Source organism: Condylostylus longicornis, unplaced genomic scaffold (genome assembly GCF_029603195.1).
Source record: "Condylostylus longicornis isolate FDR11 unplaced genomic scaffold, ASM2960319v2 ptg000089l, whole genome shotgun sequence".
NCBI classification, from domain to species: Eukaryota; Metazoa; Arthropoda; class Insecta; order Diptera; family Dolichopodidae; genus Condylostylus; species Condylostylus longicornis.
Genome location: NW_026578057.1, coordinates 59,138 through 81,949, shown reverse-complemented (window position 1 = coordinate 81,949; position 22,812 = coordinate 59,138). Strand labels below are relative to the sequence as shown.

The window sequence follows — 22,812 nt, the reverse complement described above, 5'->3', positions numbered from 1 at the left end:
CGAAATGTTTAACAGCCCAAAGTAAACACCCACCTTTTTAAGTGTTAAACCATCTTTTAAAGTCTTTTTAAAAATTAAGTTAATGTGGGCATTTCAAGTGAACATAACAACTAGAATATCTTAACCGATAAAACGAAAGGAATACAATTTCCATCTATTTCAATCTAAGAGAAACTACTTCTCTCAAGCACTGATCAAGCAATTACGAGGTAGAATTTTTATTTTTACATTATGTTTTCTAATATATTCAAATAACTTTATATTATCTGGTCAACTCTTCTCAATTAAATTTTAAAACAGCTTTGTGCAAAAAGTTGCCACAATTGTTAATTATTGTAAACACATCAAGAGATGTGGTGCTATATTATTCAAACAGATTTTTTGAATTTTGGTTCAAATTTTAGTTTAAGTGTGTATACACAATACAAAATACACGTCATATACTCGTACATGCACTCGTATGTATATTATCATCCTACCCATAATGTAAAGAATGAATGACAAAAAACGAATGATGCATTAAAAAATGCACATTTGTAGCATTCGTTATTGTTACTAAAATAATATGGTAAAATCATTTTTCGTAGCATCCCCATGAATACCGCTACCTATGCTAAATTCGGCTTATAAGAGCAATATGCTTCCTTTTCCTCATCTCATTAATTAGTGGAACAGTATAGTGTAAAGTACAGTACTTCTAATATAATATAATTAATCTTATATAACTTATTTTAAGATATATAAATTTGTAATATAAAATTTATAATTAAACTAATAATTGAATTTAAATAAAATTATTTAACATTAATAAAAGTGATATTAACAAAATCACTTGGTGGTATAATTACCCACTTATAACCACCACATTAGTAAACCCGAAATTTAGAACATAAACATTTTGTTTTTAAAATTTAAAATTCTAATAATACTTATATAAGTAGTGTCAATAATAAGAAGCTGTATATTTTAAAATACAGATACAATAATATAAAAGACTCAATAACATATAATGCTTTATACGAAATTCGAAGCAAAAGTTAAAACGTTAATTCACATATTAAAACAAATTTTTGCTTAAAAATATACTTATATCAAAAGCAAAAAATTTCAACATTAAAAATTCTACTATGCGTAAAATGTGGTAAAATCATCGTATTAACCGGCTAAAAAACAGCACAAATTTCGGTATACACAATTATATGCAAATGAACATGCTTTTCAACATTATTACATTCAAACATATTTGTAGCATCCACATTGAATCAATAAAACATTTGCGCTTGATCATCCATATAACATTCACATTTGGTCATACATAAAATATTCCAACTGGGTCATCCACTTCTCAACATTCACACTAGTTCATCCATACATGCTGACACATTGGCTACACACAACTAAATTCGAACAACACTCTCATTTGGAGATTCATACAGCATTTGTATTTCCATAATAAACACAAAACTATAACCACACACCAGTATTTTGCCCAAGAGCATTCAACTAGTTTTCAACATATTATTCAATCACACTCCATATTAGACATACCAAACACAATTTTCAACTTTAATTCTACCCACCAATCAAAAGATAAGTAATACTACTTTTATTTTCATTACAAATGAAGATTATTTTTTAAAATGAATTATCGTTAAAAAACATAAATTTTTCCAAATCTCGTTTTTGGAAAAACACATAAATTGAATTTTTTTGGAAAAATAAAATGGTTCAAAGTTTAATGTTTTTATATAAATTTAAAATTTTTCTACAAAAACAATTTTTTTTATTCAATTTACATTTTCTACTATTTACATTTTGTTATAACATTATTGAATAGTGTTATTAAAAAATCGAAAAAATTAAATTATCTTTTAATCATAATTTTAAATAAAGATTAATTTACGAGCATACATACATATTTAAATTTCGCAATAATTACAGTATTATATAATATTAACTCATATGTATAATATACACCCATTTTTATAAGTTGACACGCATTTTTATAAGTTTATAAAAGTTGACATTAGCATTATACGTATACAAATTTATAAAATAATTTAATTTCTATACACATGCATATATATAAAAAAAAGTTGTACATATTGTGATTACAATAAATAAGAATTTTATAAATTTTGATTTGAAATTAAATTTATTTTTAAACAATCTTAAATCTTGTGCCTATATAATGCCATATACGAGTATATCTAACAGACCATCAAGCTCAGAGAGCAAATCAAAAATAAATTCCAAATTTATATGGAGTTTAAATGGGAGGTGTGTCGGAATTTATTTGTGCGAAGGAAATTGATCAATATTTTTAGCTCTACTGATTCTACATATTTTTTGAAATTTAAAACTTAAATTTCAAAAAAATCGGTCGGTAAATTCCTTCTGAAAAATGCATTTAACAAAAAAAATTGGAATTATTAGCGCAGACAGACCTTTCTTGCCTTTCAAATGGAAGGATACTGAATTACAGAGTAAAATTTTTGAATAAAAAATAGAATTTTGAAAGTATATTGAAAAAAAAAAAATTATTATATTCTAGATGGCTTTTAAAACTATATTAAATAATCAGAGCCACAAAGAATACTCAAAAATTTTTTCCGATTCAAAATTTCGGAAAATAATTTCTACTTGGAGGCCTGATAGATATATATGGTATTAGCCTTATAAATAGATCTTTATAAATAATTATGAATTTCAAATTTAAAGTAAAATTTTCAAAATTTTTTAAAATATTTGTATTTGAATTACTAATCAATACATTTTGATAATTTATTTTATTATTAAGGTAGATAAGACAATTAGCGGAAAATTCTTTTAATGACGAAAAAAAATAAAGTTTATGGCTTAGACGATTTCCTCAAGTAGCGCTTTTTTCGATAGTTGAAAAGTCCCTTGAGGAGTCTGCTAGTATTGCGGATAAAATATTATCTGAACTCGAAAGCAGACTCTAGAAGGGAGACGATGATCGAAAGGCTTGTCATTTCTCGTTCAAGGTTCAATAATTATCGCGACTACTCAGAGCGAAGTACTCGTAAACTCGAAGTAGTCGCGAGGTTGATCGATCTCGTCAGGGTTCTCGATCGGAAACTCGCAGTTCGGCGAATTCTCGTGTCTTGCGCTATACTCGTTCTCATTCACTAATTCTACGGCTGCTCATAAATTATACGGTTTCTAATTCCACTGGAGAATGTTGGTACCATAAGAGATGTCGGACTATGGCCTTGAAATGTCATTGTAATACAACTAATTCTACAATTCAGGTGTCCGTAAATCAAAATGCCAAACGATTATTGCGGCAAACGTTGGTGGCAAATTTAATAGCCGCCTTTTTATTAAAGACACAACGATTTAGTATTTCTTGTCGATACGAGAGCGGACCCTGTAAATGCAATTTTAAAAATTTAAATTCCGAATTTGATTTAATTGCTGCTAATCGCAAATATTACAACTTTTGGCACAAAGATGCTTTCACTTAACCTTGGTGTAAGAAGAAATTTCATTCATCAGTTTATATTGGCTGATATTAATCGTTCAATCTTAGGAACGGATTTTCTAAACAGATTTGGTCAACTGGTCGACATTAGGAATAAAAGGATAATCGATGCTATAACAGGAATTTTTGTTAGATGCTTTGACTTAACCATGGTGTAAGAAGAAATTTCATTCATCAGTTTATATTGGCTGATATTAATCGTTCAATTTTAGGAACGGATTTTCTAAACAGATTTGGTCAACTGGTCGATATTAAGAATAAAAGGATAATCGATCCTATATCAGGAATTTTTGTTAACACTTTGACAGTTGTCACTTATACTCCTACTCCTAAGCAACTTTAAAATGAAAATTATTTCGCGAATACTTTCAGATTATCATTAATTAACGCAACAGTTAAACATAATGTAATACACCACATAACCAATAAGGAACCTTTTTTGCGCCCTAAGTGTCTGGATTCTGTTTAGCATATAGTTAAGTAGGAATCATATATGGTTGGGTTACGTATTTGAAAAGCTTCGTCATCTCCCGTGTTTTCGCCATTACATTGCATAAAATACATCTAAAACAACTCTTTGATCGATTGAAGGAATACGGTCACTTAAACCATCTTACTAAGAATTACAAGGGCGCTAAGAACTTCTTCCAGCCTGAGGAACCAAACTCTATTTTTCGACGCCTTGCCGAACGCCGCAACGTTGATCAATCCGCTGCCTCACAGTCCATTCAGTATTAGTACTACTATTAGTACTAAATTACGCATCGGCTCTAACTTTGGGTGCGGTTCTGCAACAATTTAATGGAAACGTCTGCCAATCTTTTTCATTTTTCTCTACGAAGCTTAGCGACGCTGAACGAAAATACCGTTTTCATGGACCATAGACCCCTGGTTCCTGCAATTACTTCTAAAACTGAACGCAGTCCGAGACAAACCCGTCAATTAAATTATATTTCATAGTTTTGTAGTAATATATGCCATATTTCTGGCAAAAAAAAAAATGTGACTGCAATGGAAATCATTGTCAAAAACTGCTGCTGATAATGTTTTTTCCAAGCAAACAATAATTCTTCTTTTGAACTTAATTGTGTATTGCGAGACTTCAACCTCTGTAAATAAACCTTATGTAACAGAATCTCTTCGTAATTTTTATTCCATTTTTTTTCCATTTTTACTCCGTTACATAATGTACCACATCCTGGTATACGTGCAGGCAGGGCGGACGGTTCATATACAGCTAGTCACAAAAGTATTGACTCACCTCTAATTATTTTAAAAAAGTGTAGTTTTTGACTCCTGTATATTGAGAAAAAATTTAAATAAGCCAAAGTAGAACAATTTGTATATTATTCTTCAAATTTTTTTTAGAATTTAAAAAAAAAAAAAAACAAAAACAAAAATAGCAACAAAAACAAAATTCATACTCCAAATTTTTACGCACAAAAGTATTGACTCAGTCAATATGAAATCAAATAAAAAAGTTAATTTATCTTATATTAATATTTGGTTGGGTATCCTTTTGATTTAATAACACTCTGAAGTCTATTGGGCATTGAATGGACCAGATTGGATGTCACGGAAGTGCTAATTTTGGACCATTCTTCTTTTAAGTGGGATTTCAGCTCTTCTTTACTTATAATGTCATGTTTCAGCAAAGAACACTTTAAGTGGGCCCATAAATGCTCTATGGGGTTCATGTCTGGTGATTGTGGAGGTGTTTCAAGCTTTTTTGGAACATTATATAGGATCCATTCCTTCACTACGAAAGCACAATGTTTAGGGTCATTGTCTTGTTGAAACATATAATCATTAGAAAGCCCTAATTTTTCTGCACTGCTTCTTAAATTTTGTTTTAAAATGTTAAGGTAAACGAATTTATCCATTGTAGAATCTATAAAATGCAGGTTACCAACGCCATTCGCCGACATGCAACCCCATACCATTATTGATCCTCCACCGTGTTTTACTGTCGGTAACAAATTTTGTTTATCAAATTCTTGACCAGGTTTTCGCCAGACATGTTTCTTGGATGATCCAAAAATTTCAAACTTACATTCGTCGCTGAATATAACTTTGTCCCAAAAATCAAGATTTTTTGTTAAATGAGCTTTAGCAAAGGTTAAACGTTTTTTCTGTTAACTTCATTGATCCAAGGTTTTTTTCTTGGTGCACGACCATTTCTACCATCTAATACTCCTACGCACAGTTTCAACACTTACGTTAGTTTTTGTCGCTTTCCGGATCTCTTTACAAATGGTTACACCACTAGCCATTGGATTTTCTTTGACCCATCTTATTATTTGTCTTTCATCATTAGGGGTCAAAACTTCAGGCCTACCAGTACGGGGTTTATTTTCTAAAAGATTTTGGGTTGTGTATTTTTTTATTATATGTTTAATGGTGCTTTGTGGTATATTTAACTGTTGCCCAATTTTTCTTTGAGAATACCCCTTCTCATGAAGAAAAATAACGGTTTTTCTTTCTTCCAATGTTCTTTCTCGAACTTTACCCATTTTTTAAATTTTAATTGCCGCAAAACACTAAACTTGAATATTGGAATATGAGAGGGCAGCTAAGAATTATTATAGCACTCATTACAAATGAATAAGCCGCTAACAAATGGGAATTCCCCAATTTTTCAAGAATATTTTTATAATGAGTCTGAATTGATGGAGTATGAATTTTGTTTTTGTTGCTATTTTTGTTTTTGTTTTTTTTTTTTTTAAATTCTAAAAAAAATTTGAAGAATAATATACAAATTGTTTTAATTTGGCTTATTTAAATTTTTTCTTAATATACAGGAGTCAAAAACAACACTTTTTTAAAATAATTAGAGGTGAGTCAATACTTTTGTGACTAGCTGTATGCAAAGTATGCATTTGTAGCGGGCGACAAAAAGCAGGGGCGCCATTAAAAACATTAAAAAACCATAAATTTAAAAAAAAAAATTTTTAATACAAATTTAATTCAATTTACAGCGAAATTAACTTGATAAAATGTACCTACATACAAACATAATATTTTATTCCCCCCAATAATATAAAAAATCTGATGTGGTCAGCACATAACCGACCGCATTGTGTATTGTCTAGTTAAATGAAAGTGTTACAGAATATTATAAAAATGTCTGTTAAATACTTCTTTCCAATTTTTAGGACATTAGTAAGCTTATAGTTAATATACTTAGAAAAGTGTAAATTTGGCTCTTAGTAGAGTTTCGCTTTGTGCTACCCGAATTACCGGAAATGCTAGCTAGTTAGTTTCGGTAACAACCAAAACTCAAATATCAAATTTCAAGAAATTCCATCAATTTGTTCTGTGGATATGGTGAAAAATATAAAATCGGCCCGCAAATCAGTTCTCGAGCCCTGATCTTTCCAAAAAAATTATATGTTCATTGCTTTAATATGAGGAATTCATATATTAAATTTCAATGAAATCGGTTGATTATTTCTCTTTATATACACAAAAGTGTATGTTTGGCCCGTAGTAAACGTCTAGTTGCCGATGCCTGATCTTTCCAAAAAATTTATATGTTCATTGTTTTAATACGGGGAATTCATATATTAAATTTCAATGAAATCGGTTGATTATTTCTCTTTATATACACAAAAATGTATATTTGGCCCGTAGTAAACGCCCAGTTGCAGATGCCTGATTTCTTCCAAAAGTTAGGAATTTTTGCGTATGATAGAGCAAAGCTTATATATGAAATTTCAAGTAAATCGGTTGAATACTTTCTTCAAAATGATGAAAAATGTAAAATCGGCCCGCAAATCCGTTTTCGAGCCCTGATCGGTTCAGCCGAACTTGAGATACACGCGTGCACACACAGACCGACAGACCGACAGACCGACAGACCGACAGACCGACAGGTTGCTAAAAATAGTTTATTTACACTTCCCTACTATGGAGAAGTACGTTCCCACCGAAAACTCGATATGCAAAATTTGTTGCCATCACATAACCTACCTATTGTTTACACAATACGGTCGGTAAAAATGTGCATGAAAAAAAACGGTCAGCTACGCAAAACACTAAGTATTGATCTTCATATATTTTCCTTTCGCATCATATAATGAAATGTTCGTAGAATGAAATTTATTGATACATTTTCTTACTCTACACTACTCCTTTATTTTCATTTATTGTACGAATACACAAAATATTTTTTTCAATGACATGAATCATCAGAATTGCAATTATTAATTTCTCCTTTTACATACATACTAGAATAAATTCGTATATTATGCCTATAAACAGAAAATATACAGCTGTACATATTCAATCCTACATATACATAAGTGAAATCGTCTCATATAATATACATAGAAGCAAGATAGGCAAAAAATAAAAATATTCAAAAACATACATGCACACATAATTTATATTGTTTAATATGAATAAGATCAACACTCATGCGTACACATATAATTATCTCATAAAGCAAGATTTTTATTTTGCTGAGATTGTTCCCTATCAACACTCGCTCGTACACATATAATTATATCACAAAGCAAAATTTTTATTATGTTTAATGATCGCCCTAGCTACACTCGTTCGTACACATTATATTTAAATTGTTTCATATATGCAAAATTTTATTTATGCTTAGTTGTCGCCCACTCACCAAACAAACAAACACATTATTATAATGTATTATTTTTTCTGTATACTATTGCATTAGTAAACAAAAAGAACAAAAAAAAAAAAAAAAAAAATTAAGAATGAGAATAGAAAGAAATTAGAAAAAGAGAATGGGAGTAATATTCTTAAATAATGGAATACATATCTTGATATTGAGATTGTGTATACCAATATATTGTTTTTGTTTAACAACAAAAAATTTTGAATGAATTTCAAAATTACATGATCGTTATGAATTTCTACTACTACGTTTTGCTTTCGTTTTTGAAAAAACTGTTATCAATCACAGAATTAAATATTAATTGGTAATATCTACTACTTATATTGAATTGAAAAAATGTTTTTTAATAATCAAGCGAATGTTAAGAATTTTTATGTTGAATTGATGTAGTGTAAGTCATCCAAAAAATAAGAGTAAAATGAAATGGCGCATAATTTGTTTCACACATTTATCTCCAAAATTAAAACAGTTAAGCAGAATGACATTCTGAAATTTCAAAACCACAAGCCTATAAATACCAGTAAATGCATTCATCTTAATAAAATCTAAAAAATATAATGAACAGTATAAAAGCTTGTACCAATGTTCATAAAAAGTTTAGTTTTTAGGTCACAAATTTTAGAACGAAACTTTGATTTTCTTTAAATTTTTGAATGCAAGTCGAAACTTTTTTTATATGCTGCTTCATTTCTCAGGCGATTTGTGAAATAAAAAGTCATATTTTATTCGTAATTTTAAAATTACGAATAAAATTTCGCTATGCATTTAAGTATATAACTAAATAAATTTTTTAACTTAATGGAAATTTTTTAATTATTTTTTCTGCCTTTAACTCGTTCCTTTGATTACGTCATCCATCTGTTCTGCAGTTGCATGAAGAAATTTCCATTAAGTTAAATTATTAGCGTAATAAGCACATTCTTATTAATTTCGCAACTATGATGTTGTATTAGTAAAATTCATAATTTAAATAAATTTTTACTTTTTTTCATATTCAAATAAGCTTTGAAAAAGTGATATAATTTTCATAAAATCTTTTACAATAAGTTTCACTTATGTACGTCGAAAAGTAAATTTTTTGGTTGTTAAAATCAAAAAATCAAGTTTAAATGATTGACATAAATCTGATCATAACTTCATAAAAAAACATACAGTTAAATAAATTACCTTGTTTTTGAATTTATCAAACAAAAAATTGAAAGTTTAGTTCCAGACTTTAATTCTATAATTCAGCATAATAAGGTTACAAGAAAATGCTTTATGATGCACTATGTGTAATGCCTATTCAATTTTGTTCACAGTAATAAAATAGGTGAAACGGTTGAAGGGGGGGCGCACTTTTTAGGAGCCGTTTAGGGCGACGAATACATCAGGCCGCGCCTGCGTGCAGGTCGAAATATGCATTACTTGCGCCACAATATAAATGCAGACGTGAATTCGTGGACTAAAACCTGTATCGCTTCTCAACAATCTAAAGTGCACAAATATACAAAACCCTCCCACGATATTTTCAACGTTCCATATGGGCGCTTCGAACACATTCACATCGATCAAGGAGCTAAATTAGAATCGAAACTTTTCGCCGAATTAACCAAACTTTAGGGAATTCACAGAATCCGCACAACCGCTTACCACCCACAATCGAATGTTTTCCTGGAACGTTTCCACCTACATCTGAAATCTTTAAATTTTTCTTTTTTTGGCCAAGAATTTTTCGATTTTCTAAACTGGGTGATTCATCTTAAATTTGAGAAAAAAATATTGTTCATGTTAATTTTTACAAATTAACATTAAGTTAAAGTTTTGATTTCGGAACATAGATCTGAATTTGATTTTTGGATTTAACACTTCAAAATTATTTAAAGTAATTAAAAAAAATTAATCATCACCAATGGCAGTAAAATTTTGCGGAGTCTCAAAATCAGTATATTCAACTGTCAAATGTTTATTTATTTTTATCATTTATTTAGAGTAACTCAAACTCAAACAAAAAAATTCAAAATTTGAAAATTGAATACAGCTGCTTTTTAAAATTTAATCCTAAATTTTGGACAAAAAATGTTCAAAAGTTAACAACTTGGTAATAATAGTAAGGATCATAGCAATTACAACGACAATAATAACTGTTATAATAGTGTTAATGAAAATAATAATGAAAATAATAATAACAATAACCGTAATGATGATATCAAGTTAAAAGAAAAAGATAATTTAAGTAACAAAGATATAGATAATAATAATCAAAATATAAATATTAATTCTGAAAATAAATATGCGAACTGGATTAAAAGTGACACATTAAACCCTACAACAGAGCCTAAAGATAAAAAATCTTCAGAGAGTGAACATTGATCTGCAAGTCTGATGAAAGTAAACATCAGTTTTATTGACCCATTGAGTCCGCCGATTGTCAAACTAACTAAAAATACACATAATAACGGAGATGTAACGTATGTGCTTTCTAGATTGCGAGATCATGGAATATATGGTAACGTAAGGTTGCATTTATCATATTTTTATGATTAAGATGACATTTGCCACGATGTGATTTACACAATCTACCTAACTTCACAGCGGTATATAATTGCAGAGAAGTAAATAGGAAAGGTGGTACTGGAATTTTTGTGAAAAATACCATTCCTTTTAATGTAATTTGTAAAGAAAAATATAATTATATGGTTCTTGAAATTCAAAATGTTAAACCGAAAATAAAAATCGGTACATTTCCAGCAGAAAACAGTAATTTATTTATAGAATATTTAGAAAATAAACTAACAAATAATTCAAATAATTTATTCTTTACTGATAGCAACTGCATTTCATCTGAAAATAATAACATATTAGTGAGATATAAAGATATGACAGATAATGCAGGATATTACATAGTAAACAAAATTAAAAGTACAAGAGTAACACAACAAACAAAGAGCTTAATTGATCAAATAATTACAAATATTAATAGTAATTTCAATATTAGTTACAAAATAGAAGATAATAATTTATCAGATCTTCAGCTAGCCAAAGTTGCTATTAAATGTGAGATGCCTAAAAAATTGCTTATGAAAACGCGGGTAATGCTTAGAACATATTATAATGGACTACGGCAGATTGTAAAAGAGAAAATAGGTGGGACAACGGTAACGGAAATTAATGTTTTAATAAAAATTATTCAAGAAGCAAAAGAAATGTGTACAAAAACTTTCCATTTTAGAGCTAGAAATCACAGTTGGATAACACCGCTCATACTGAAAAAATTGAAATTTAGAAAATCATTATATGATGAGCATAAAAGAACACCGAACAACTGTGAAAAAAGAATAAGATATGTTGAAGCTAAAAAGAATATAGGAAAGTTAATAAAGGAAGCTAAAAATAAACATATAACTTTAGGGATTGAAAAAACAGAAAGCTACTATAAGAAACCATGGAAAATCTTGAATGCTACAATAAGTAATAGGAATGGTGAAGTGTCTGACAAACAACATTTGTAATGAAAAAAAATGGGGAAAGAACAAACATGAATTACGAGACAGCACAAACCATGAACAAGTTTTTCAATGAGATAGGGGGAAAAAGTGTGGAATGGATCCGAAAGTCCTCAGTGGAAGATGATAATATCTATAAGCTACACAATAACAAAACAATATTCCTTGCACCGGTTACAGAAAAAGAAACTCTGGTAGGTATTATAAAACACCCCTTAAAAATTTAATAAACAATGTTTAATGGGCGGCGAATTTCCGGAGGAATTAAAAAAGGTTTTAATTATTGGTTTTAATTAATAAATCTGGCTTAAAAGAGGAATGCGGGAATTATAGGTTAATTTCAATTTTAAACTCAATATCAAAAATATATGAAAAAGCATAGAGCGTATGAATTACAAATTTCATAAAGCAAACAATAGGTTTTGATAAGAATCAATATGGTTTTTTTGAAAATAGTGGTACAGAATCGGCTGTTACAGCTACGTTAGAACAAATATATAATGCATTGGACGAGGGACACTATGTCGGAGACGTATTCGTCGACTTAACAAAGACTTTTGATGTAGTTTGATGTAGTTAATTATCGGAGCATCTGACCATTGGTGCAGTGGTTATGGCACCGGTCCTTTAACCGAAGGGTCTCGGGTTCAAACCCCGGTCAGGTCACTATAAAAATTATATTCAATATTATTATAACTTAATATACAATACTAATAAAAATATTATACAAGTAATTTTCAAATATTCCTAATATTCGATATTAAAAAAAAAAAAAAAAAAACTAAGAAAAATAAATAGTAAAATATTAATAACCTCAAATAATTAATATATAAATAAAAAAACTACGGCAGGCTAGTCACCTACCTAGTTAAACCCTATGACGCTTTGAAACTAGTGCATGAGAAATCATGCACTAGCCCTATGCTCCTTCTAGGAGTGAACAAAGGAAAAAAAAAAAAAAAAAAAAATTATCGGAGCTATTTGATTAACTACAAAGCTATTTGAGAAATAGAACCCAACGTGCTAACATTCAAGAAGTAGTTAGTGATGAAGTAACTATAATAACATGTGCTCTATATTAGGTCCCCTTTTGCACCTGCTATATATCATGAATATACCAAAAAACAAGTTTATATCAAACAATAAAATTTATGCGGATGACACAAATTTGATTGCAAAATTAATCAGGGCATAATTAGCGCAATTAACGTTAAAGATAATACAATTCAAAATGTAGATAAAGTTAAGTTCTTAGGAATAATAATTGACGAAAATCTTAGATGGGATTAGCACATAAAAAAATTGAAGCAAATGATCATCCCTATGAGCATGGCTATTAAAAGATCCGGCAGCATTCCAACACATGCAGCTAAACTTGTTTATAATGGCTATATTCTATCAAAAATCAGATAGAACATATGCTCTAACCTAAATGAAAATAGAAATATAAGTCAGGGCTCTAAATTTCATGTAAAGCAAATAGATATATTAGAGCTAGGACAACGAAAAAACAAAATAACTAAAAATGTAGTGCAATAAAACTATTTAACAGTATTGCTACAAGCATTAAAATTAGTGAAAATTTGGATATTTTTAAAAGTAAGCTTAAAAACGTAAAAATTTTTTGAAATTAGAATTGTACTAAATATTATTTGGAAAAAAAAGAAATAAAATCTTAGTTTTAAATTATTTTTAGTTTTAAAAAAATAGTAAATGTTAATTGTAATTAATTAATTTCTTATACATTTCTTTATTTATATACATTTCTTCAATTATTTCTTATAACACTCCTTGCGAATTTCATACATTTTGCAAAATATTTTTGATTTAATTTCCGAACTTGGTAACAAAGCTTTCAGATGTATACTTAGCTCATTATTTTTATTTCAGACCAGATTGAAACGTGATTATAAAACTTTTACGGACAGAAATGTAGTAAACTTTTTACCCGTAATTGACTTTGAATTTTGATCATCCGTAAAAGTCAAAACAAAAAAAAATTTTTTTTTAGATTTAAAATAATTTTATACTACGTATTAAAAATTAACAAAAAAAATATTTTTTATATTATTTTTAAGGTAATGATAGTCACTCAATACATCAAATTTATTTACTTAATTACTACGTCAGACTGTCTGCACGTAAAAAAAAATTTTGACCCTTAATTGACTTTTTTTAAACGTTTAAGAATTTAAACTTTGACTGAAAGTAAAAATGCAGTAGAGTATTCGTACTCAGACAACTCAGATTTTGTAAAATTTGACGTTTAAGAATTTATCATATAGCAGCCTAAAAAAACTTTAAAAATATAGTGGTATATTTTCATGTTTATATGTACTACAATCAGATAATTTAAATTAAATTTCAGATTAAGTAAATGTCGAAATTGTTAGTTGCAAAATATTGAATGTTCTCGATTCAAAAATCTAGAAACTTCTCGATTTGAAAATAATCTGATGTGATCAGCACATAACCGACCGCAACAGATCTATTACAGAAGATTATGAAAATGTGTTCTAAACGTTTCTTTTCAATTTACAGAAACGTATTCCATTTGAATTCCTGAAAATGCTCACCAGTTAATTTCGGTAACAAACATAACTTATAATAAATTTCAAGAAATTCCATCAATTAGTTGTGTAAATATGCAAAAAATGTAAAATCGTCCCTTAATTCAGTTTTCGAACCAGAGCGCAGGATCAGAATTCTTCCAAAAAAATTTATAGTTTCATTGTTTTAAAACCCCGAATTTAAATATTAAATTTTAAGCAAATTGATTGATTATTTTTCCACATACTTATGCGCAAAAATACAAAATCGGCCCGAAAAATGTCCCGTTCACGAGACCTGATATGTCCCAAAAGTTGATCAATTCGTGATATAGCCAAAATCAGATCATATATAAAATGTCATCAGAATCGGTTCAGTCAAACTTGAGATACATGCGTGCCACACAGACCAACATATCTCTAAGAATAGTTTATTTGCGCTTCCTTTTCATAGACAAATGCGTTCCCACCGAAAACTCGACATTCGAAATTTGATTCCATCACAAAACCTAACTTATTTTATGCAATGCGGTCGGAAAAATACGAAAAAACTATTGTTGCACTTATTAGTTGCACTCAACATATAACACATATTATTATGAACTTACACCTGAAATGAAAATATAAAGTGTGCGTAAAAACTTTAGCAACCACAGTAATTCTTCGATATTTAGCAATTAACAACTCAATCTAATCTTTAATTTTAAGGGTGCCTGTAAACACAATCTATAAATAATCTTATAAATTTTAGGGTACTTAGTTTACATTTTCATAATCCAACTTTATATAAAAAAATTTTTGGAAAAAAGAAAAATTAAAGTGTTTCTCAATATATAACCACGTTTCGCCCAACACGGAGTACATTAAACAAAACAACAAATACAACATATTATCGAATACTTATTGAATAATTGTTTATTTAAATATTTGTGTTTAAAAAAAAAGACTGAAAGTGCAAAATAGTGGTAGAAAATTTCGGTTAAGATAAAAAAAAGTCCAACTTAAATTTCAAAATTAATAATTTTGATATTAAATAAACGTGCAAATTTAAAATTTTTATACAGAACCAAATAAGGTAAGTTTCTCTAATACTGACAACATATAAAAGTTATTTTAATTACCCTTATTATGATCGGCGTAGCGAATGGCTAGGCGAGTCAAATAGACTAGGCGAATCCAATGACATTTTAAATTATGATCGGCGAATGTTTTTCTTCGCCAGATCCGAAATGATAACACTACACATACGTATAATTTTTTTTGTTATTTTGCAATTTAATTTTCCTATCCCTTTAGCAATATCGGGGTTGTTCTCCATTAATTGAATTAAATGCCGGAGTTTTTTTTTGGTTCATTTTTTTAACGCTTAAATTAATATTAAAAAATCAATATTTTGTACAATAATTTGTAGAATTTTATGAATTTACTTTGTAGATTGTAGATTCTAAGGGAACCGAGTGGGACAGGAGCATCCCCCCCAAGCCACCGCAGCCATTTTTGACTTATTGTAGCCACCCCACTCTCCCGTCTATAATATCCCCGTCCCAATCACAAAGCCGAATATATCCCTAAGGGAGTTGGACAACAGTTCCCGAACACTTAGGGACCCATGTCCAAGACAATTGCGGCGCCGAACAGCCAGTGCCGGACAGTCGCAGAAAATGTGCACGGCGGTCTCATCGTCACCCCCACAAAATCTGCACAGGGGGGAGCCCGACTTTCCCAGCCTATGCAGGCGGTACTTCACCGGGCAGTGCCCCGTGAAGAAATTCGCAATACTGCGAACCCGGCTCCTGCTCATCTCCAGCAACTCTGCGGCGAATCCGCCGGAGCACGCCGGAAGAAACACCTTCGCATGACTGGCCCCCACGGCGGAAGAAGGCAGACCGCAGAAAGGCAGCGGCTGCACAAAGGCAGTCCCAGATCCCCTCCGCACCAACTCATCGGCAACTTCGTTGCCCGCATGACCACTATGGCCCGGCACCCAAATGAGCATCACTCTGTTCTCCGATGCCAATTCCATAAGTGCAGCAAGGCAGCTCCAGACCAAATTTATACCCCTGTGATGATTGTTTAAAATAAAATTGATACCCCCTTTCCAAATTGATTCTCAGACAGATCTCTATTGCATGTATTTCGGCCTGGAACACTGTGCAATACGGAATTTACTTTACAGATAAGTTTAGATTTTTCCATTATATCACTATAATATTAATTAAAAAAAACATTATGTATTATGTTGATTGATACTTATGTATTACTCGTATATATGTATGTTAATATTGATTTTTGTTTCATTCGCCAAGCTTGTCACACAGAATTTTTATTCGATAGATCTAACAATTTTATTTGCTACGCCAATCAAAGCAAGGGCCTTAATTATTAAGGAATTTTCTCTATACAACATACACTAGTGGCCAACTAAACGAGATGACGCAATTTTTAAAAATTAAAACAGCAAAATTTAGATTTAGTTTCTTTAATTCCAATACATTCAATTTTATTAGTTCTTTTTCAATTGTTTTGTTTTAAAAAAATTAAAAATTTAAATATATCACAAAAGTTTTATTATATCAAATTAAGGAAAACAACAAAAAGTTCTTATAACTCATGGGCATATAAATAAAACATGTTTAAAAAAATTAACAAAAATATTGAAATTCATAAAATTAAAAGCAAAAAAGTAGAAAAATACATTTTTTTTATAATAACTTAGTAATTAATTAGATAGCCCTTATTTTTTTTCCAGCTTCACATCTTCGCGTTAAGCTTTTTATAAGACTTTGACATCGGCTCCTTGCAATCGGCACCATGCTTCTTGTATTTGGAGACACAATTCATCCAAGTTATCAATCCTTTTCTCTCTCATGACATTTTTTACGTCGTCCCACAAATTTTCGATTGGACTTAGATCCATATTTTGGGCAAGTCAATTGAGAACTCTTATTGGAGAAATCGAAACGGGAAGTATGCTTCGGATCATTGTCGTGCATTAACTTCCATGTTAACGACAAATTATCATCCGCATAAACTTCCATTACATCTCTAAGGATGTCCCTGTATGTAAACTGGTCAATTATTCCCGTTATTTTTACTAGCGGGTATACCCCGTACCAAAACATTCCTGCCAAAACCACTACAGATCCTCCACCGTGCTTAACAGTCTTTAAAGTGAAAAGTGAGTACAATACTCATTTTTCCGACGACGAATGTAGCATTTAATGTCGCTACAGACTGTATTAAAATTACTTTCATCAGTCCATAATATAGTTTTTCATTATAAAAGTGCTTTTTCTTCATGCATTTTTGCAGTTTCAATTTGGAAATGCATCCTCTGAGTCCGGCGTCTAATAAACGTCTTTTAATATTTCCCCAAACACTTCTAAATTCAAATCATTTTTTATTTGTTGCTAAATCTTTGTAATCTAAATCTAAGTAAGAAAAGAATCTTTTTTACATAAACGTACCATAGCTCAATCTTCATTGACCGCTTTTTTTATCTAATCTTTCTAATTTTTCCAACAAACTGTTCTGTTTTTTGCATATCGCGAATAGCGAGTTATAGAAGACAACGATATCTTTCTACCAGGGTTGGAATTTGGCTGTTACTAGTACCTTTTTCAAACATACTCCAAATTAATCGCCTTTCATCTGGAGGTGAGTGTTTACCTCTTTCCATTTTCTCTTTTTTATGAATACTTTCATAATATTTAATTTTTTTTAATATAAAAGCTTTAAAATTAAAAAAACTTAATAATTTCTAACTTTTAGTTTCAAAAAATATTAAAATAATAACTATTTATTTAAATGTCCACAGTAAAGTTATAGTAGTACATTTAAGGCATTTATATTTTTAATTAAGTATAATTATTTTATATTTAAGGCGTCGGTATATCGAAAATAAAAACTCCCGTTATAAAAACTCCCGCTAACAAGAAATATATAATCAATGATTTTCAAATTCTAAGTGAGAAAGAGAGTATGTTTCAAAAGATTAATTTTATCCAGACTGTCTTTTTTAGCTAGCCACCAATATACATATTGTATATATATTTTTTTTATTTCTAGATTAATTCAAATTATCGCAATAATTTCTTTTATTCAGTTTCAAAAGTTAAAAAGTGGGTTACATTCCAATGTTTTTTCCGATTTTGTTTTATTGATTTTTATGTGAGGGCTAAAAATATATGTATTTACATTAAATGAAATATTTTTTTTCCTTATTTTATAAATTATTCGGTATAAGAGCGTTAAATAAATAAGAATTTTTAAACATTATTTCTGTCAGTTCCTAATAAACATTTAAAATTCGACACTGCTTTTGATACTGATAGTAATACGTCAAAAATCCGTATTTTTACAAATATTTCATTATTTTATTAATATCGAATTTGAATTTGCTTTCTAATGTCCGGATTCTGACACTAAGAATTCATTACAGTTTCAAAGTATTTTAGCTTTAAAAACTGGTGTCAGTAATAGTTTCTGAAAACAGTCAGTATTATGTACAAAGTTATGTCAGCATAGAGTTTTGATATTTAAATTAATTAATTAAAATCCTTTTTTTATACTCTAAAATTGTTTAAAATAAAATTTCTGTCGAACGAAAATCGATTATATTTATGAAAACTTTTATCTGACCACGACCTTTTTACCTTTTTAATATTGATATTCGTCGAATAAATTTGGTGTCAATATTGTATACAACACTGTCAATAAATCAGTACAATTCGCTTTATAAATCCTTTAAAATTATCCTAACCATTAACGTAATAACAGATATCACAACGGAAATGGTTCTCTCTAAATAAGAAGAAAGTGGTCCTTTTTGTTATCCCAAAAAATTGTTCGAAAAATTTGGGATGGGTTGCTTGCTTGTCGGGATGAAATGTAATAAGCATATATAAATAGTCCTCTTTAAAACAAAAAGCAGTTAAGAATCCAACAATTTTTAAATGGGCAGAAGACAATTGATACGATTTCTTCTACATTAATTTCTTGTGATATGGTACATCATATTTTAATTACTATTTATAAGAATACATTTGCAGCAAATATTACTTATAATCTTTATTAAAAGTTATTTGGATTTGAATAAAAACTCTTTAAAATTTTTTATTCATTCATTGTAGCATATTAAGGCTACTAGTAAAAATACATTCTATAGTAATAATAAATTCAAGTAAGCTTAATTTCACATGTTTTTTCCTTTAATTCAATATAAAATAATATCTAGAAACACTGGTATACATTATGTATACTTAAATATTTTACAAAACCAATATGAATAAATAAATATTTTTCATTATGAAACATGTGTTTGTACACAGATTACCTACCTACCTATATATCCATATTTGATGCAATTTAATTGAAAATTATGAAAAGTACTTATGAGATAAGTATATAAAAGAAAAACATTACGCTATATTAATTTTATGTATGTATATTTATGGGTGTGTGCACAAAGTACTTAATATATAAGTTTAATTGCATGGCAGAATCGATACTTCACTATTAAGATTTCTATAGCTATGTATGCATATATATTACACAAGTATTATGCCCTTTGTAGAAAATAATTAATGAAAATTAAATAAGTTATATTTTTACATATGTATATTTTTAAGTATACACAAACATCGGTACTTCCATTTATTAAGTTTATCTACATAAGTATTTATATAAAAAAACATGGTTCATACTTACATATATCATATATGCTAGAAAAAAGCACAAAATATCCATTAACTGTGATGTGGTATTATTTTCTTGTTCTGAAATATCCTTTTTCGCTTTTATCCTTTACAAAAAAATTTGTAACAGGAATGGTATGTATAACAAATCATTAGCTGCAGTAGTTTGTAGTTTATTTAGCATCGGCAGCAGAAGCAGAGTAAAGAATTCGTATAATCCAATTTAAAAGTAATATATCTACACGTTTCTATTATTAGAAACAACAGTTTCAAAACAACATCACTTTTAACAGCAAAATAACATGGGAAAATCTATATTTTTTTCAATCTACAACATAATATTATATATATATGTATCTATATGCATATGGACCTACACACATATCCACTCACAATTTTGAATGTTGAGAATTTTTATATACACCATATTATTGTATAAAAGAATACAAATTTTATACAAGTAAAAAACATTGATTTTTCTACACTTATTGACATCTTGAAGTTCTTTTAATTTTTTTTTTGCACAATTAATGAATATGTATTATTTTTTCTGTGTATTTTCTCTGGATGTATGTGTTATTTTTTCTGGCAATAATAATTTTACATTTCTGTAAAATTTATAAATTTATTTAAGCTTAACTTTTATTTATTCTGGTATTTTAATTAAAATTTCAAAATGAATATTTTTCTTTTTCAATTTTTATTTTATATAACAAATTAGGTAGGTAGGTCCTGCTTATGCATAATTACAAAACATGTATGTAGGTACCTACCTACATTCAAAATGAATAACATATGAACATGTACGCATGTTAATATTGAGCATTGAATGAAATATTGTTTTTTTATTAAAAAATTTTCTTTCGTATTAAAGAGTAAATACGCCAAAAACCTTTTACTACTTTTGCACAATTTTACAAGATCAATACTTTTACTTTAATATAACTTGAAATTAATAATTATGAAAAAAAATTGCGAGTCATATTATTCTTAAGTATTGCTTTATTGGTTTTTATGCTACATATGTATATAGAAATGGTAACTAAAATCAATATCAATTTAAACATCGCACTGTGATTATAGGATGTATACATACAAACACACACATATGTACCTATGAAGAAAAAAGGTACCCAAATTCAAATTTTATAATTACTGCTCTACTTTTTTTTTAAAATTCTTGTTCAATTCATTAAATATTTTTTAGTTAAGACTTTAACTTTAAAACATGAAACAAATCTCTGCATGATTAAAAAAAAAATAATATCACTCCATATCTCTTAAAATTTTATTTTTATTTATAAAAAAAAAGTCGACAAGCAATTTCAACTCTAATGGGTTAGACAGAGACAAATCTTCATGTTTACAAACAACTCACTTGACGTTTTTTTGCCTGCATATCTTTTTCAATTTATTTACACCAATTTTAGACGATTTCACAAATACTATTCCATTTTAAATTTATTTCCCCTAATAACAAATTAATTATTCATTACATTTGCTCAATTCAGCAAATTATTGATTGTATATGATGTGCAGCTTTCTTTTCCTAAATTATTTTTAATAAAAAAAATAATTCAGGAAATAAATTGACATAATGTAGTTAGATTAGAACGTAAAATATAAAAATTTTGAACATTAATGCCTAATAATGAAAATTAATCCAATATTTTATGTTTGCATAAAGACATTTTATTGGAATATAGATATACATCACGTACTTCTGTACAAGCAGGCGGAATAATCAGAACAAGAATATTATTGTACGAATGTGTTTGTATATTTTAATTTACATTCTACGTCATGTGAATAAAGATATAAGCCACAAACACATGAAAAACCTTAAAATGGAAAAAAATTAACTCTCATTTTATATCTAACTTTCTTTTAAAATTCTTTTTCACCACGATAATTCCACTTTACCGAAACATGACTTCATATGTTTGCGTACATTATATCTTTTCAAATCCCGGTGTGCATATGTGTGTGAAATTATATAATTTATGAACGTATTAGTGAAAAATCAATGAAATTTTTTCCTCACAAAATGTTTAAAACTTCTTCCAATATTTTCAACGGCTTTCAAACGAATTTCTTGATATTTGCTTTTAAGTAAATTGTTTTTGAAATATATATTTTATTAATTTTAATTTATTTTTCAAACTATATTTTTTTTATTGTAATTAACCGAATTAAACCATTTTCTCTACTAATAATTTTATGCGACCGCGTTTCACCTAGTCACCTCTTCAACTCGGCTTTAGAGAACGTAATGACGAAAGAGAGGATAAGTGTCAAACTTGAGAATCAAAGTTCTGCAAACTGCAAACTTGTTCATTTTTTCTTCAATTTGATTCATGATGTTCAATCTAATAATCATATAAGATAACATACATAATCTCATGTTTATGTAATTATATAACATATATACATTTAATCTCAATTTGTCAATTATCTGTATAACAGATAGATTATAAAAATTTTAAATTGCATAACGAAAATAAATATACATATGTCGACATGTAAATACTTATCAAACATTGTTAAGCTGAAATTTAATATTTACATTCAGTATGTAGCCAAATGCAACTCCACCACCCAATATTATTTTGCGGACTGTCAATAAAAATAACGATATGCGTTGATATCAATCAAATTTTGTCCATTTTCAATACGTATTAATCAACTAATTATGGGTTTATTTCTATGCAAATCGAAGAGGTATTATTTTAGAAAAAGTAAATTACATACAAAAGTATGTAAGTATAACTCGGAACAAAATTGGAAAACTTCAATTTCAATTTTGCTAAAACAACCGTTCAAACTTTAGTATTCAAAAAGAAAAGATGTTTACGTGATAAGATTATGCCTCTTCCAAAATCTGTCGTAATGTTTTTTTTTTTTTGAGGAATAATACCAACGAATT

General features: G+C 28.7%; 1 protein-coding gene across 1 annotated transcript in view; it reads right to left on the bottom strand.

The window, feature by feature from the left end:
* The window catches only part of LOC129613704 (semaphorin-1A), a 270,807-nt gene extending 248,336 nt beyond the window's left edge, over window positions 1-22,471 (bottom strand). Inside the window, exons 1-3 of the mRNA XM_055527877.1 lie at window positions 22,453-22,471; window positions 21,931-22,255; window positions 19,900-20,928 (exon numbers count right to left, since the gene is read on the bottom strand). The gene's annotated coding sequence lies outside the window, so the exon portion shown is untranslated. The remainder of the gene's footprint in view (window positions 1-19,899; window positions 20,929-21,930; window positions 22,256-22,452) is intronic.
* Window positions 22,472-22,812: the final 341 nt, after the last annotated feature.